This window comes from Calonectris borealis, chromosome 1, assembly GCF_964195595.1.
Source record: "Calonectris borealis chromosome 1, bCalBor7.hap1.2, whole genome shotgun sequence".
NCBI classification, from domain to species: Eukaryota; Metazoa; Chordata; class Aves; order Procellariiformes; family Procellariidae; genus Calonectris; species Calonectris borealis.
The window spans coordinates 112,017,496-112,036,899 of record NC_134312.1 but is presented as its reverse complement, the minus strand read 5'-3'; positions in this window follow the sequence as shown (position 1 = coordinate 112,036,899).

The window sequence follows — 19,404 nt, the reverse complement described above, 5'->3', positions numbered from 1 at the left end:
TGTCGGAGAGATGCCTAATTGCAGAAACTTTTGGCTGGGGCTGTTAGTGCAAGTTCAGGAAAGCTCAACAAAAGAAAGTATTTTGGTGAAGAAGTTTTCCCAGGTAAGAAGGTTCCGTCAGCCCCATGCCCAACTACAGAAATAGACATCATTAATAGATTAATATGGAAAGATGATGAACACAAATATTAGATAAAAACCTTAACAGAAAAAGAAATATAAATCTTACTGGGCAAAAAGCAGGAAACCCTCACTATGAAGTGGATAAGATGCCAAATTTGTCAAATTTATCTTTTGTTTTAACATCTTTGAAGCAGTACCCTCCAGTAAAAGTGGAATAAATAGAGAAAATATAAACAGCATTCATAGATAAAACCAAATAACTTGTACGCATACCTTAACATCTATTATAAACTGCTTTAATTAAGAGCCAAAAGTAGAAGCACCTTGATCTGCACAGGAGCATAGATGCAAGGATTGAAATCCATGTACAGCAGACACCCCACCAAGACACAGTACGGTAGCAAGTAGGAAGTCTCTTGCCCCACAAGAACTAAACATAATAGAAAGAATGCTACTATCCCAAGTTTGCTTATTTTAAATCACAAATATGATGAGAATTTCACCAGCGTCAGACTTGCGTGGCCAGTTCTTGCCCCTTTGAAATGGGACGAGGATGCTTTGCTTCCAAACAGGATTCCTTGTCTTGAGAAGTCTGCTCAACTGCTTGTCTGCAGCAATGAACAGAGCCCACCATGTAGACTGTCCACCCCATATGGCTACAGGATTTGGAGAAATCTGGGTTTAGTCCAGCTTCTCAAGGAGAAGGGGAACATGCTTTTCGCCTCTCTGAAGCAATGGAGTAACAACAACAAAAGATGGGTATAAATCTCAAAGATAATCACATTCTTGTCGTACTGCTCTAAAAGAGAAAGACCTCACTGAAGGAAGAGGCAGTAGCTGGTTCGTCCATCAGTAGACATGTATATGTCCACCACATATACCACCTAAAAGGTATGTGTACGGATCCTGAGACCGTGCAGTGGAGGGATGGAGAGGAGAGGAGGGGACAAAGTACCTAAGTATGCTTATGGGCTTCATTGTTTCTGCTGCTTATGGAACAACGCATTTGTTACGGAAGAAAGATCTGTAAAAAAGTGTATCGCAGTGAACCACAACAGCATATCACACAGAGGTCACGCAGAGATTAGAAAGATGCAGAAAAAGTGCTCAGCTTTTCTGCCATCCATATCTATATGAGTCTTGGTATTTGTGACCATGCGTTAAATGAACCAAAAGATGAGCATTTCAAAGTGCTGTAAAGCACTAATAATCGGTATCAGTAACAACACACCTGTAGTATTTGCCATTCTTTGGCTAATGGCATTTTTCTTTAAAGAGTGCACTGTTTACTGGAGGGAAGCCTGACATGGAGTTTAATGGCTGTACTTAGACTGGGGAATTAGGAAACATGATTTCTGAGTAATATCACATGCATAACAAACATGCTGGCAGAAAACAGATACATTTTCATGCTACATAAGTTTTAAAAATAAGACCAGAAATAAACTACAGTGAGCATTATCCCATGTGAACAGCCAAGAGATGCAACATCAAGAAGCTTAATAATCATTGTGTTGGGGCAGCTATTCCAAAGGTGGGGAAATTGACTTTGATAGGTTTTTGAAGCAATTAAAATACAACTCCAGTGACTGAAAAGATTTACCAGAAAAATCTTAGGAGAAAAGAAGGGAAAATATTACCTAATATTACATACATGTTTGATTAATACCTTCGATAATGTGGAATACCATACTCAGAATCTAAGTGGATATATCTGTGAGTTCCCTGTCTTTTATCTGTCACACAATAGCCTCCAGCTTTCATAACTCTGTTGTCATATGCAGCTTTTATCCTAAAAAGTTTTACTACCTGTGATGTTAGCAAAAAGATAGCAAGAATTCTTTTTTCCCCCATGTTACTTACTTGTTTCGCTCAGTGGGATTGTTTATACAGTAGCCTATCAGATGGTATGAATAAGAGTGGCAAAATTAGGCTCTGGCAACAGAACCATTTTAAGCTATCATCACTGCGCTTAAGTCGGTTTACAAGAACTGAGGATCTGTAACTTGCTGTGACTGAACTTCCTTGTCAAGAAACACCTCCATGGCGTTTTTGCAAGGATTACTTTATTTTTAAATTGATTGATGATTGCCTGCTCAATGCAAATGTAATTAAATACAGAAACTTAAATCTCAGTGATTTCATAATGGATATTTATACTGAAATACATGTTTCCCTGTGGACACCCAAGTTGCCAAGAGATCCAGCTGGATTTGCTCACTTGTCTTACATAAAGTGAAACATTAAGGAAGCAGCTTAAAATTAGCTGAGAATTTTAGCGGAACTTACGATAATGGCACAGCTACAAAGAAAGCACAGAGAGATCATATGTCTAGATATAGCTGGTGAAGAGTTGGAAGGAAATCAGCATGTCCTAGAGCAATTACCAAATGTTTTGGGGACAGGAAATGAGAGAGGAAACGAAAAGAGAAAAGAGAAAATACCCCTTCTTGCAAACACAGTATCTTGCACTTGCAGGAAAATGCCTTCTGCAGACAGGGTAATTTTCAGAGGTGCTCATGAACCGAATTGCTGATCATCTCCAAAGTGAGTAATTATCCCAAATAGGATGCTTTCCTATGAAGACTGAAACACAATTAAAGTGGCACTAAGATAAATTATACAACAGTGAACAACAGCATTATTGTGGTGAGGAAATGATGCATAATAAACAAAAGAGAGTTTCATAAATGTTTGCACCACTATTATATTTCAAGTTCTTAACATCTTATAGAGACTTTTGTAAAGATCTAAAATCACTGTCATTTTGGATTAACATTTTATGAGAAAGAGTCAAAAACATTGTTCCAATCCGTTTCATGTCGCTTTAAATAAAGAACTCTCCTTCCTGTTAGAGAAACTTAAAATTATCTTGAAATTATTCAGCTACTAAGAAGAGTCTCATGGATTTTGTGTAGGGAGGATAATTTCCTGTATCATTTCTGGAACTGAATAATGACAAGGGCATGTGTAAAATAATTTTGTCCAGGTAAAGATGACTGCTTAATTTTTGAAGATAGCAAGGTTGCTTGAAGTACAGTGTGCTAATTTGATTACAATATAAAACATTGTGCTGACAAAAGAAATCAATAAGCTGAATTTATATGTCTGAGCATTGTGTGCTTCTGTGTCTAGTGCAGCAAAAGTAGCATTTGAGAGATGAGACAAGGTAACTTGTCTGAACTCTGGAGACAGATTTTCATATTTTCCAGGTTACCGCATGTAACTCTATTCCTCTTCTCAGATCAGTCACTCAGAAAACAGGAACTCTCAACAGTTACTATCCTGTCACTGTCAACTTCAGATATTTGGGCAGGATTATGGACACATTGTTTATTTTATCCAAGAATGAAACTGCCAATGCTAAGGTGCTCTAACTGGCTAAAATGTAACTGCCTACACATTCAGCAACATGGCAGTTTACCTCCTTCATGGGCTGCTTATGAACCTCATACACCTTTTTTTCATGTTAGCACCCTTCTTTCCTATTAGTTAGCAGGGGTTTACTTCGTACAATTTCCAGAGAAAAGATTCCTTTTTTTTTTTTTTTTTTTTTAAATCTGGGAATATTGTGGATGCTACCAAACAATGTTTCATGAATTACTACATTTCCTTAGCTCATTGGAACTGTCACCTTCATGCCTGATAGGTGTAAACACCAGCTTTTGGTTACTGAAGTCCCACCAACCATTTGTTACCATCTCTTAGACAAAAATTGTTCCTCCATGAACTGTATTACCAGATCATGCAAGTACTAATATCTGGTTTAGTGCAATATCAGTTAAGTTAATTGAAGGGACTTTCAAGAATATTTTATTACTGCAGCACTGAAGAAGAGACAAGATTTGCTGGCCTTAGCCAAGATGTGCAGAAGTTATTTCAGCATGTGGAATAGCAAAGAATGGTTGCTACATGGTAAGAATTTGAAAAGCAGTTGTTTTTAAAGTGGTTGTGTGTGCAAAGCACAGACCTTTCTCAGCTACTGTTCTGTGACTGTGAAACTTGTTCCCTGAATTGCTTTGAATCATGATGAATTTCAGAGACATTCAGAACAACACTTATTCAGCCATCCATACTTTCATTAACAGCAAAGACTAAAAACATACAAAATCCCAGACCAAAGAAAGAAAAGTTATCTATAGAATGTAAAATTAGACATAAAGTGAAAATTAGAAAGTTTATGGATACCTTTGGGTTACAGTTCTGTATCATGATGCTAAATGTGCTGCACATTTTAAATGCTGCCTAGATTAAATAGAGTATCTGGGATTGAGAGCCATCTGACTATCCTGATCCACATCACTGTCCCAGTTTTCATTGGAACTGGGTAATTGTCGACTTATATGTGATACAAGTGAGCAAGGAGGTATGATGTCTGATATGCGGGATGTCAACAGTCAGTGAAACCTTTATGGAGGACTTATAAATAAGTCTTCATTTATATACATAAATAAGATTGGGGGAAAGGGAACACATGTAATTTTGAGTATATTGATTTCTCCAAGTGATAAAAAGAACTGTGTCCACATCTCCAATTCTCAACATGGAGGAAAGGTCATGAAAATGTTCAGCTGTGAATTTAGGAAGAGACTATCGACTAAACAATGATGGAAAATTCAAAATAATGTGGATTTTAACTCAGACAGTTATAAAGGCATGTGATCTAAAACCTGTAGTTTATACCAACATTTATCTTTTAATTTAATTTCAGACCCACAACTTCAGAAGTTCTTATTCATGAGGAGACATCTGCTCCTTTACTGAGATATTCTGAGCTCTTGGCATCTTCTAGCACCTTGATACAGCAAGCAGTTGCACAACATTTTCTTTCATTAGTTTTAAATTTGATGAGTTGTGAAAGATAAGAGTGCTCAGTTTGGTTTCTCTAGACACTGTATTACAAGAATAAACATCCTCCTATATCTTTTCTAAATGGAGTGATCCCAATTTATTCATTCTCTCACCTATTTTTCTTCCTGTTTCTAATATGTTTTTCATTATCCTTCAATATCTGTTATAACTCTTAGTTAGGTAGGGAATTAAGCACAGTATTACAGATGAGAATGAACTCCTGATTTATAGTGAATTATTTTTACACCCACAGATAGTGTTTTTTTGACAGCAACTGCCTTGGTCACCTTACAACTCACTTCCAAGCCAGATTGCAATACCACACATATTTTCCATAATTTAAAAAAAAAAAAAAAGTCTTTATGGAAAAATTTTAAATAAATTTCCAAGCTCCTTAAGTAGTATAGGTAACTCCTTTTTCATTGCTTTCTTGTTCAGATTGTCAATATAAATAATGAATGCTTTCTAATAAATAGCCATTTGAGTTGGCAAATGTCAGGATGTTATGTCATTTGTCTTAAAAAAGGGGGAAAAATCTTGTATTGTTAAGCAAATCTATGTTATCCAAAGTACATAGACACATAAAATAGGATTTTATTTTGGAGATACATACTTTTCCAGAGTTATTTTTCATCCATTCAAGATATTTTTTTTTTTTACCCACATTAACAGTGTGTGGTATATCAAGAACAATAGTTATGAAGCAGTACATGTTGTAGGGCACTAAAAATTCTCTGGGCAAGGAAAAACTCACTTGGAAAGATATTTAACTTAAAATAGGGAAGCAAACAACCAACGGTACATAGATATGTTGGTGAGAATCATACTGAAATTAAACGTATCTAAAATAATAACAGTTGTTTTTACAATGCATTTGCTTATGCCTTTTTATGATTCATTTCTTCTGTGGAGATGTAGTTATAAATAAATAACAGGGCGTGAAAAATAAATTTTGAAAGAGAATTTTTACACCAACTTTAACAGAGCTAAAATTTGAATGCATTTTTTAAATTACATGAATAATTAATTTAATATGTTGGTTTAGGAGGGGTTGTATTTGGGAATTTTATCACATAGGGAAACCTGTTCCATAGATCTATGTGTAACAAGCTGAAAACTTGTTGGAAAATCTAGCTGGGAAATAAGCTTTAAAATATATGAAGGCCTAAATTTTCTGACTGTTTTATATGAGCAGACCTCAACCTTCTCAGAGCCTGACTGGCCCTGTGAAAGCATAAAGATCTTTTTCTACTGAAATACTTGTAAAATGAGGCCCACAAAGAACTAGTTTCCAGGTGTTTCAGTTCCTGTCTTCAGGTACACATGATGTCTATGCGTATATTCAGGCTCTTTAAACTTGAACTATTCAACAGTGATAGTTTATTTATGCCCCAGAACAGCTGGAAGCACAGTAAATGAGATCGGTACTCAGAATTAAGCTCAGGTCATCCTTCTGGCAATTTCTGCTGTAATTTAGACCCAGCATGTAACAATATTTAAAAAATTATAAGAAATCTCTCTTACTACTTCATAGGTAGAAGCTTCTGAGTTCTAGATACATTCTTTGAAAATAAAAAGAGCATTTTCAAATCTCACAGTTGCCACAGATTAAGCATGATGCTGCAGAATACTTACTTACATTAATGCAGAAGAAGCAAGATTGTCAGGGAAAACAAGCTAAGAAATCCTTTTTTGCAACAACTGTGCCAATAACACTGATGAAATCATCAGTTACGTTTTTGACAAGCAAGAGAAATCAGCGTACTGTATATATTGCTGTGCTGACTTGTTCTTCATAGGAAAAAGAAAGGACGGAGGGTTGGGAAGGATCAATATTTGTCAGAAGGAGAGTTAGAAAAGGAAAAATATTATATAAGGGATTAATAAAAAATATTTTAAAAAATATTTTTCTTGAGGATTTTCTGTTTGTTTGTTTAATTTAGCAACCCAGCAGAACATAACCAAAACCTGTAGAAAGAATTCAAAACTGGTTTAGGACTGTATTGTTCCCTCTACTCACAGAAATATAGGGGATTAAGACCCATTGAAGGGGTATGGAAATAAAGAGTAGTACCTCCGTGGCATTATTTGCTTTGGACCCAGGGTACTTACTGAAGTACAAATTATTTTTTTAGTTGGGACTATCCGTATCGGCAGAAAAGATCATGAAGTATTGTACACAAAGTTTTCATGAAAGTTTCCTTTGCAGAAGAAAGGAATTAGAAACTTATAGCAGAGGTGAAGAAGACAACTTGTCACAGAAGGCCCTGAGGGTCCTGGTGGACACCAAGCTGACCAGGAGCCAGCAATGAGCCTTCACAGCAAAGACCAGCAACCTCCTGGGCCACATTATGCAGACCGTTTCCAGCAGATCAAGGGAGGTGATCCTTCCCTCTGCTCAGCCCTGGTGAGACGCATTTGGAGTGCTGGATCCAGTGCTGGGTTCCCCAGTACAAGAGAGACAGAGATGTATTGGAGCGAGTCCAGCGCAGGGCCACGAGGATGATTAAGAGCTTGGAGCATCTGATATATGAAGGGAGGCTGAGAGAGCTGGCAGTATTCAGCCTGGAACTGAGAAAGTTTGGGGGGATTTTATCAGTGCGTAAAAATACATGATGGAGGACAGGAAAGAAGGTGGAGCCGGACTCTTCTCAGTGGTGCCCAGTGACAGGGCAAGAGACAATGGGCACAAACTGAAATACAGGAAACACCATTTAAAATCAAGATAAATCTCTTACTTTGAGGATGATTTCTTAGCAAGATTGTTGAGTCTCTGTCCTTGGAGATACTCAAAACCTGACTGGACACAGTCTTGGTCAACCTGCTTTGGCTGACCCTGCTTGATCAGGGGTGTTGGACTAGAGGATCTCAAGAGGTACCTTTCTGCCTCAGCCCTTCTGTGATTCTGTGACTCTGTCATATGATTCCCAAGCTGCAAGAGAAGGAATTCTTTAAATCTTTCTGTAGTATTTTCCTTTCTCTTAGCATCCTGGTTGCCTCAGGAACCCTTCCTCCTGTTGAATGACTTCTATGATGCCACAGATAGCAGCCGTAGAGGGTGTTAAGAGGTGTTCATGGTTTTTCATTTACATTAATTGCCAACTAAATCACCACTTGAAAACGTTTAAGCACAAGAAACATGAAAGTATTTCTTCCCTTTTTTCTTCTTAATAACATCCTTGTTGTGAAATTCCAAGCAGCCATAAATAATGATCAGTATGAACTTTTGAGTTGCATTTTATGTGTGTGATGAATTTAAATAAGATGAATTTAAATAATAATAGTAATTATTAATAAGCTCCAGGAAAACTGGCAATTATTAAAAAAAAAGTACTAGTAAAGAAGAAGGAATGACTCTTTGATTCAGGTCAATCATACTGTGTTAGGAATGTCACTTAAAAAAAACAGTTACCCTTAACAGCTCAGGCTATCTGTAGCTCCAGTAGTAAAATAATTTTGGGAGAGTCTTATGGAGAATTATGAGATAGCAGAACTACTATTCAGTACTTTCTGTTTGCTCTCATGAGACAGCTCTAACCAAAGTAATAGTTCAGCCCATTTTTGGGGGTAGGGCAGTCAGCCTTATCCTATGCTATATATGTTACTGCACAATAAAACTCTTGTGAGGGTGATTCTTTGATAAGGGTTAATAGATACACTCAGTTTTGACCCTTGATGTCCATATGTCAGTCCATTTTCATTATTTCTGTGCATTATTCTTCCATTTTCTCTCTTTCTCTCTTTTTTTTAAAGCTCTTTAGATAAGTTGTTAATTGTTCTCGTGGTATTTTCCTTTAATACTCCCTATTATAATTTTGTTGCCTTAGCATCCTTTGATACCCATAAAAATAAAATTTGCCTGCTATTTGTGGTTGCAGTCCATGTTTGCTCTTTATTTTTGTACTTCTGCAGATCATGTTTTGGCCAGACTTTCACATTAGCTGGGTACTCAAAATATTTTTTTGTCCCAAGTTATCATCCAGAGTGCTAACATGGCTACTGAACTGGAGCATGCACTTTTAAAGAACTTTCTGATGGCCTGAGGATGCAAGAAGTACGTGCTTATTCTCCCTAACAAGAGCAGATAGGCAGCTCACTGAACTAACATGTATAGAAGATGGCACGGTGATGCACGGTGCAGCTCTAGTTCACATATTGGGGTAGATCTGTAGTATAAGAAAACACAAAAAGAATTCTAGAAGTCTTAATTGGCTAAAATACTAACATCTGTCAAGATATTTTAATAAATATTGCAACTATATTTGCCAAAATCTCATTAACAGTACATATGACTTGAAGCCAAACTTTCTATTTTTCACATGTCATTTATTTAAACTGTCTCAAAAATCACAAACCTGACAGCCAGTAATATATTGTACAATGGCACTGAACCTTTCCTGATTATTTTATTGCCCCTGCTTGCAGCATTTCTACTTGGGAGTCAGCTTGACGGAATTATTTTGGTGTTTTAATTGTGGTCGAAAAGTGATTTGGAAATATGTGTCTAGATTTTTCATTCTGTGATCAAGAAAAACCTCCTGTGCTGTCAAATGTGATTTCAAACTCTTCTTCTGTTCGCAGTGAATAAGATTTGCAGAGCTGAGAGAGTGTTTTCATAGATAACCCTTTCCATGAAAGTCAACAGAGCAGTCATTCTCTGAGAGCACCTCAATCCTTAGAAGCCTTTTGAAGGAAAAGAGAGGGAAAATGTTGGAGATTTTGCTTTTGCTTTGGCTTTAAGACCCAGAAGGTTTACAATAATGTATTACTGAGACTCCTATATAAAATAATGTGCCCCTTTTTGTCTGGGTACTGCTAATGTATTTATTTTCTTCTCATCAATGCATTTTTCATTAAATAAAAAAAAGGAAAAAAAAGGGGGAGGCGGAAAGCCAAGCAGACACTTTTTTTTTTTTTTACTTCAGTGTTGAAAACATTTTATCTAACCAGTTTAAGTGCAAAGTTGTATATCTATATTTTTTATAGCTATACCACTTTAAATACTGAAGTGATCAAATTTCTTAAACATTCCATTCCATGATCTATGCACACGCAGCATTCAAAAAGAGAAAAAATACTAATCTAGAAAAGAGAGTATTTTCACAAAACTATGAAAATAAATAGAGAGTCAAGGCCTCTGGAAAATTAAGTTTTTATATATGTTCAGAACAGCTGCAATATTTTCACTTAAGAGTCTACAATTCAAGCAAAGCAAGTATTTCACTTCCCTGCATGTACTACTAGCTATATGCTGAGAGGCAAATGACTCTTAAATGACTGAATGTAAGTACTTACCATCTTAGTGTTTGAAAATCCTCAACTGGGAGAAGAGATACACTTCCCCTTGAAGACTAACAGATGTACGTGCTGATGTATGTTCACCAGGAAGGAGGTACTCTTGAAGAACTAAACAAGGAAATGAATTTTGCATTGGATTCTAATTGTTGTCAGCCTTTTTACGAGTTTTATTCCTGGAATACAGAGTTCCACTTTGTGTATTTTTGATTGTTTCTAGCTTGGACAACAGAATCATGATTTGCTCGGAATACAGTTGCAAATCATGGAAGCAAAAAACCAATTAGGTTGTAAAGGACCTCTGGAGGTTGTGTAGTCTTCCCTTTTCTACTTAAAAAGGGATAATTTCAAAATTAAATTAGATTACTAAGGGCTTTATGAAGGCTACAGGGGGACTGCCATTCTCCTGAGTAGCAAATACAAGAAAGGTGTTTGATGGACTTGTAGTTTATTAAGCAGAGAATCAGTGACGGCTGCTGTGCTCTGCATTAGGTGAAAAGCATTTTTGAAGTTTTTGTTGTTTTTTTTAAATTTTTTTTCTAAACAGAAACATCTAAAAACACTGTTTGGTGTAGGAACATCAGAAATCCCACAGTAGAACAGAAAAATTGTCCATTTAGTTCTCTATTATTTATACATCAGTGGCCAGCTCAATGGGTGGCTCAAAAAACCTCCAAACCAGCAGTAGATTGTCTGGTATAAGTCTAATACTTTCCAAAAGCAGTAGCTGATAATTGCAGATATTCTTGTTCACATGAGAGATTCATTAATTTTAAAAATCTCTTTAAGTTTCCATCTTTAGCAAAGCTTTATAGCAACGTGTTTGACAAAGTTGTATAAGAAAGTATTTTCTTTATTCATTCTGAATTTGCATATGTCTTATTCTACCAAATATAAATGGTGTTATGGTATGATTTACACTGCCTTCTATCATAATGTACATATTAAGCAATGCAAGGACAATATACTTTCTCTTGTCTGAAAGTATCTATGGCTGTAAATTGATCTATGAAAAATGAAAGATACGCTTAATGATAAAATAGTCAGATCTAAACCAAACAGCATTATATTAATTAAGGCTGATTACTTAGAGGGTATCTGGGGGAGCAACAGTCTGAAAAACAGAATGATGAAGCACTCCAGAGTTCTGGTCAAAGAAGAAATTGCAACCTTCTGTCCCTTTGACTGCTGTAAGACAGGCTAGAGTATAGATCAGTCTCCCCAGTTTCAAATATCATAATGTCAGATAGTCTGTTACAGTCCATTTCTGATTTCATATACTGTACCAGAAGGACACTGGGCACTATATCTGCTGGAAGGCAAAGAAAAAAGAAGCTCACAGGACCTTAGTGCATTCACATCCACATTCATATCCACAGAGAGGAATTCTTGAGAAATCAAGCTATTTTGACAGTAGCTTCAACTGGATAAAACTTGACATATTTGAGGTAATGGTATATTATTATCAGTCTGTTTCTATTTATTCTTTCCCCATAATTTTAAGTCCTAAACTTGATTTCTGTCTCCATCTGTAAGTTTCTGATTCTTGCTGTTGTTCTAAAACTATTATTTCCTCAGTGTCTCATGTAAGGATACATACTTTTTTTATGATCAATTGTTGGTACCTTTATGAATGAGTTCTCCAATGATACGAAGATCTACCATTATAGCAAATTACTTTTTTTAACGATACAAAAAGAGTTTGATTTTTTTTCAAAATGCAACTAAGTCTTAGCCAGGGTATTTTTTAATTCATTAAAGGAGGAAAAGGAGGTTTTTATAGCTGACAAATTAAAGGGGGAAAAATTAACCTATTACCAAATGTTTTACATTGGATTAGCTTTACCAAAAAATTGACTTAAGAATGATGTTTCACTAAAACAGATATAAAAATTAAATAAAAATTGTTTATTTCAATTAACAATATTAATTAGAGGCCTTACACCTGTAAAAAATTTATAACACACGTATTGGCCAAAAAACTTCTGATTGGCCTATGGAAGAACTGGAATCCTCCATCTTGTTTTGGGCAACAAAAAAGGCAGTGTACCCACCATTCATGAGAATACAGCAACCCAATATGATTTCAGTGCTTGTCTGACTCAGCAAATGGCCCTTTAACCTACTGAGATTTGTGCAAAAGGGTGCTTATCTAAGTTCCCAGAATATTAATTAATTTCAAGTGAAAAGATGAAGTTTTGAATTTCAAAAATTGACACAATTGTGCAATGAACAGGTTTGGGAGAATTCCGTATGAGTGTGGTGGGCTGTAATTTGTGCCTTACTACCTTTCTGCTGAGGAATACTATAACAAAGAACAAAGAGGATCTTTTTGCTTCAACTTCCAGCCTAGAGACTATGGTTATATTTGCAAGGACAGTTTTTATTCTCTGAAATGAAGGAAACAAGAAGAAAACATAAAATAGTCCATTAAAACCAAATTCTTCTGTTTGCGTCTGGCCTGCTCGTCAGGAACTGCATGCCCTCTAATTGAAGTTAACTATCCATACCAGTACAGTGAGTAACTCTACTGCTTTACTATACTGCTCTAATCCAAGAGATTAATAAAACATAAAGCAATAAATTTAATCAAATCCCAGTTTACTGGGGTGAGAAGAGGAAAAAGAAGCTGCTGCAAAATATTTGGTCTTAAATGCCTGAATAAGAAAAGTGGACCTGTGACTGCTGGGGTCATTTTCAGGAGCGTACCCTGGTCGTTCAGTGCAACATTGTTTTCCATCACACATAATTTTCACACCTTGTTTTAAAAGCACTCTTCAATTACCAGTTATAGGAATAATCTGTTGAAGTCCCTGAACCGTGTGCTGAATGTTTATTTCTTAGAATTATCTTAGGCTTTAACACACAAACAAAACAGGTGGTTGCCAAAGGCATGAAAATATTAAAAGCAGCAAAGTGTTTACTGACTGTTTGAAAGAGAAACTGCACTCCATGAAGATCACATTTTCTTTAATTTCTCCACGGCAGTAAAAGTCTGAATTGAAGTTGATTTGAGAAAAAGTGGATAAGAATAGTGAGAGGAAGAAAAGACAAGACATGTTTAGATACTTTTTTGTGTTTATCTGTTACAGGACATAGGTTAGAATGATTAATTTTGAGTAGCATATCAATATTTCATTAGACACAAGAAACACAATTTTTAACATTTAGTAGAAACAAACTGTATTAGCCTATTCCCTCTATTACTGAAGGATTATCTTTGCAGAATACCTGTGCACAGCTGTACCACTACATTTCAATTCTGTATGTATTCAGCATTGATCTATTTAGGTAGACAGAAATATGCACATATATTTTTGCCTCCATGTGCTTTTATGTGACTGTGTGTGCAGGTTTATGTTTAAAAATAATATATAAATACATATTTATATACGTATCTGTACATATACACAGAAGAATATATTTAAGTCAATGCTCTTTCTTCCTGTTTGTACATGGACTGCATTCTGGAAGCAACAAGGTAATTTCTTGTGGATTTATTAGGAAGGGCCTTCTTTGACCAGTTACAAGTTGGAAAAAAATCTGCAGCACAATTATGCCCATCCTTCAGCATAGCTGCTAATCAGGTACAAGGAGACTGCTCCCCCTGCTCCTCAGGAATAGAGTGAATTAGTCCTATAGTTTAGAAAGTGATGTAAATTAACGCTGCCTTAGAATATATAAACTAGAGTATAATGGACTAATGTACGGAACCTTTAGGAGAACTGTAGGGGCATCTGCACTAAGAACAACACTACAATTAGTTCTTTAGCTTTTTAGACAGTTTCTCATTAAAGTTCAGGTCACACCTGCAAAATTTTCAAAAATTCATATTGCCTCAGTGACACACTAAGGATCACTTTCTTCTTCACCTGTACTTAGACCACTGCATTTTATTATTTCATAGAATTGGCATAGGAGGGTAATAGTTTGCTTTAGTATTAGTCGTCTGACTGAAGTATTTCCTCAATACTGTCCTTCTAAGTCTCAAAGGGAAGAACACAAATCAAACATTTTTACTAAAACTGGTGCACTCTCACTAAAAGGAAAAGGGTTTTTCAGGAAGTTTTGATCAAAGATGCATGTAGAGAAGTTGGGGTTTTTTTCTTTTTGTTTTTTTCTTTTTTCTTTTTTTTTTTTTTTTTGACTCAGGAAAAATAACCGTAACAGGAGAAACACTGGTGCAAACCAACTAGAAGGGAAGAAATGGATAATAAACATCCAACTGCACCTCCAGTTTACAGTACCTCTAATGCTATTTGAATCTACCAGATGTAAAGAGCCATCCTCAAAGTGGCACACTGCAAAAAAACATTCATAATCAAGAGTAAGAGCTCTGCGTGAAAAACTAGTCAAGATCAGTGGCTTTGGGGAACTTCTGCCCTGGTCTGGCAGAGAATTCAATGGCATGTGATGCTTGCCCAACAAAAAAACTCAGGCACAATAAGAGAACTTGAACTATTTTCTGCAGCAAAGGTCGCAATCAGATCTATCCTTAGTATATAGACTCTATATTCACATTAAACATAGCTGTGGATTACAGACCTTCCCTGGGTTTTGGTCTGCTATGTTGTCTTTAAGAAAACTGTTGATAGGTTTAGTGGATGAGAAGATGATTCCAGCATCTGGAAGAAGTATTGACTCTTTCAGAGTGGACATGATTGAAGACTAATAAGTTCTTTTATCTTTTATATTTCATATTTCTTTTTCTGTTCTATAGGATATTGTATTTTTCCTCTGTCTGTATAGCAGATACTGTTTATTACAATTTGCCTTTCAAGCATAAAGGAATATTGCAAGCTAGTATAGATGGGAATATGAGGAGTAAGTGCTGCACCTTCTGTTTCTCCCCTTCTTTTTGCAGCCTTCACATTTAAGTTTTAATATATCTGTACATGTTTAAGCCTTCACTACACAAGTATACACCAATAGCATGTATTATCTGTGTGCAGTTCACATCCTCTGTATGCATCTACATCTGAGAAGCTACAATGGGGATACCATAATCATGCAGTGAAGACCTCAGTCCATATTACTTCAGCTGAATCCAGCTATTCAATTAAAAGTTGGAGACGACTATTCAGTTAGATAAGCTGCTAAAATTAGACATCTCTCCATGACAGCATTTGCTTCTCCTTTCCTTGTCATTTTTTCAGAAGGACTTTGTCTGGAAATGAAAGAGCTGAGTTACATTTTGCTGCTCTGATTCATCCTGAAGCAGAGTTGTACTTATGTGGGTTTTGATTAGCCTCTTAATGCAGGAAAGTGAAAGTCTCTTCAATACGGATGACAAAATCAAGCCTTTATGATATTTGCTAATCATAAACACCTTGGGCCAGAGGGGTTGCCAGTTTGTTTGGTGTTTTATGTCATGGTGTGACACAGTGAGGCTTTGGTTGAGAACTCCTCACACAAACAACAACGTAACTTGTTTTCTTTTCCTTTCTTTCACCCTTGGTTCTCCAAAGGAAACACTTTAAAACAATTTTGAGAGAGCAATATTCCTTGCCAAAAGTGAAGGGCAGTTTTCTCAGCCAAATAAAAAAATAAACTGAATTACTGAGAAGACCTGTTCAGATTTGCACAATGCAGTATTTCATGTTTGCTCCCTGTACTATTTTTGATGCGGAGATAGGCATTGTCCACATTAAGAGCGTGGAATTATGGCTCTCCAAAGACATCACTGAATTGGCAGAAAATAGAATCAGGTTTTATAATTGGGTAGAACTGGCATTTGTGAAAGCATGCAGAGATTGGAAGGGTCTTGGGAAAAAACTACATATTGGGTAAAATCTCCATTGCTCAATATCTGACAATAAAGAGATCAGGGTAGTGATGAAAATTTTGTATAAGACACATAGCTTATGAAGCACAGAATAGCATTTCACAACACTAAACGCAGCAATTTAAAAATTGTTGAAAACAAAAAAATCTGTATATTACTGCAAGGCTAAACCATATATATTAGTGTAAGGGCGTCAATTTTATTAATGTTTTAGTAAGGTGGTCTCTACTCAGAAATGTTTATATTAGAGACATTATCAAACCAAGCAATTTAAGGGGTAACTAGCTGTACATCAGTCTGACAGTGCTGCATATATACCTACATTACAACCTTGAAATGTAATTGTCATCATGTAGTTAAAAATTCAAATGTAACACATACATGCACAGAAAGGAATATTATATCAATTTTTTTTTCTAGATTTTGAGTTTTGAAAGCATGCAAAAATATATAAATGCAATATATAATCAGAAGAGTATCTTGTACTAGAGGCGCTGTTAAGGTCACAATATAAAGAGTTTGAAAGAGCTTTTAAAATACTGTTCTCTTCTGATAGGCTTGCAAGGTTAAATGGCAAACCATATAGTACTCATAGGTGCTACTATCGGTCAATGAAGGGGAAATAATAATTATAGAAATACCTTATTTGTGAGAGAAGCATATTGTGATAAACAGAATAGAAAACAAAACAAAACAAAACAAAACAAACCACCAACCCCCAAAAAAAACCCCAAGGAAACAAGATTACATTTCTTACAGCTTGATTGAGACTTAGTATTTATCTCCAAGAAGTCAGTTGGCTTGCTCCAGTGCCTCAGTTTCCTTTTGCTAATATGAAAATAATAGACATTACTTCTTACAACATACTGAGAGCTTAACTCATTAGTTATTATAAAGCATATAGGTCTTCACATAAAAGGTATTACTGAAGTGCAAGGGCATTATAATATAAAAAGAATAAAGTGTGAAATATAAAACACTTCAAGCACAGAAAAGAATAGGAAGTTTATAGAATGAGGCCAAAGAAATGGAAAAACAATTTTAAGGAGATGTGAAGTCAAGAATGAAATAATATTACTGCAGAAATATTAAGGAGAAAGGGAGTCTCTTGGAGTGCATAACCCTTTAAGAGACAGTAGGGATAATTTATTGGTAGAGGTGACTGTCACCACAGGCTATTTACATGAACTTGTTGCTTCAGCATTCTCAAAGGAGGAAAAAAGGCTGAAGAGAGAACTAACAACAGGGAAATACTTATACCAAATCAGAACAATAGCAAAAAACTGAAGGAGCATAACATTACATGAGGAAAAAAAGAACTATTTGAAAAAATAAACATATCTAAGAAAGACACTAAAATCAACAGGACCCATTATAAAACAGGGGGCAAAACAATAAATGAGGTGGTCGGAGCCTTCCCAATCAGAGTAATAATAAATAAATAATTTTAAAAAAGAAAAAAAAAACAATCCAAGTCTGGAGTTACATAAAGCAAACAAGATAATGCTGAGTAAAGATAAAACAGAGAAGAACTAACAGCGACATTGTTTAAGGATTATCAAGATTGTGGTGACAAATATGAGAGTTATATATGAACAAATAATACACAGGATTTGTCAGAGAAATTTTGGACAGAATATACAGCCTTAAAAGAAACCTTATGAAATCTCTATTACATTACCACCCAAAGATGATTTTCAGCAAGGTCATCTGGTATTGCAAGAGATATATGCAGTTTATAAGGATAAAGGGCTATCTTGAGGAGTAAAGACAAATAGCATGAGTGAGAAGAAACAGGCGGAAATGGATATATGTGACAAGTGCGATACTGCAAACATCAGTATTGGGTCCTGCTCTTTTCACTATGTTTGGGAAGAGAAGGACATTCTATTTAGTCACAAAATATAGAGAGGAAGCAAAATGAACTGCAGCAGAAGATGGGAATTAAAAAGGTTTGCAGAGAAGAAGAGCAATTATACTTAAAATAGCCTGAGTAGTAAACCAACTTAAATGCAATTAAAATGCTTTTTTTTTTGCCCAGAGTCTGGGCAAATGTTATTGTGTGCATTTGATGACAGGGCGTTCTCTTTTATGACCATGGGGCCCTCTCTGGGGATGGTGGACTGAGAGAGCGGTGGGATCCATCTGACAAAAGCATCTTTACTAACAGGCTGGCCAACCTGCTCAGGAGAGCTTTATGCTAGAAATTATGAGGGTGGGAGATGAGCATCCACATTCAAGTGGGAAAGTGGTAGACCTGGCTGACAAGTGAAAGGAACAAGATGATGTGGAAAAGAGAGACTTTGAAAACAACAAATTGGGGCTGAAAGGGACCCAGTTCAAGCATATGCACATAAGTAAGTGCTGAAGGGACAGCATGATGGGGAAAGATATTGTGCCTTTTCTGAGAAATTGGCACAACTGGGTGCCTCTCTGAAGTGCCTGTACACTCACGGATGGAGCGTGGGCAACAAACAGAAGGAATTAGAGGTGCATGTGCAGCTGCAAGTCTACCATCTCATTGGCGTGGCAGTGATGTAATGGAATGGCTGACACAGCTGGAGTCCTGCCATGGATGGATACAGGCCCTTTAAGAAGGACAGGCCAGGGAGATGAGGAGGGGAAGTTGCCTTTTATGTGGGAAAGCAGCAGGGATGCATTGAGCTCTGACTTGGGAGGGGTCATGAGCCAGCTGAGAGCTGATGGGTCAGGCTTAGAGGGCAGACCAACGTGGGTGACACTGTGGTGGGTATCTGCTACAGACTGCCTGATCAGGAAGAAGCAGCTGAGGCCTTCTTCAGACAACTGGAAGAAACTTCATATTCATAGGTCCTGTTCCTCATGGAGATTTTGAACTACCCCAGATATCTGCTGGATGGGCAACAGAGCAGAGCATGAGCAGTCCAGGAGGTTTCTGGAATATATTGATACCTTGAACGGGTTTATGGAGTACAGTGATGCCTTGAACTTCCTGACACAGGTAATCAAGGAATAAAGAAAAACCAGAAGGATTTCTACAGGTACATCAGCAGGAAAAGAAGACTAGGGACAACGTGGGCCCACTGCTGAGTGGGGCAGGCTCCTGGTGACAAAGAACATGGAGAAGGCTGAGGTACTCAATACTTTCTTCATGAATCCCAGGCCCTGAGACTTGTGGAAAAGTCTGGAGCAAGGAAGACGTACTGTCTGTGGAGGAGGATCAAGTTAGGGAACACTTAAACCAACTGAACATATCCAGATCTCTCAGACCTATTGGGATGCAGTCACAAATGCTGAAGGAACTGGCCAATGACACTGTGAGGCCACTCTTAATTATCTGTGAAAGACTGTGGTAATCTAGGGAAGTTGCT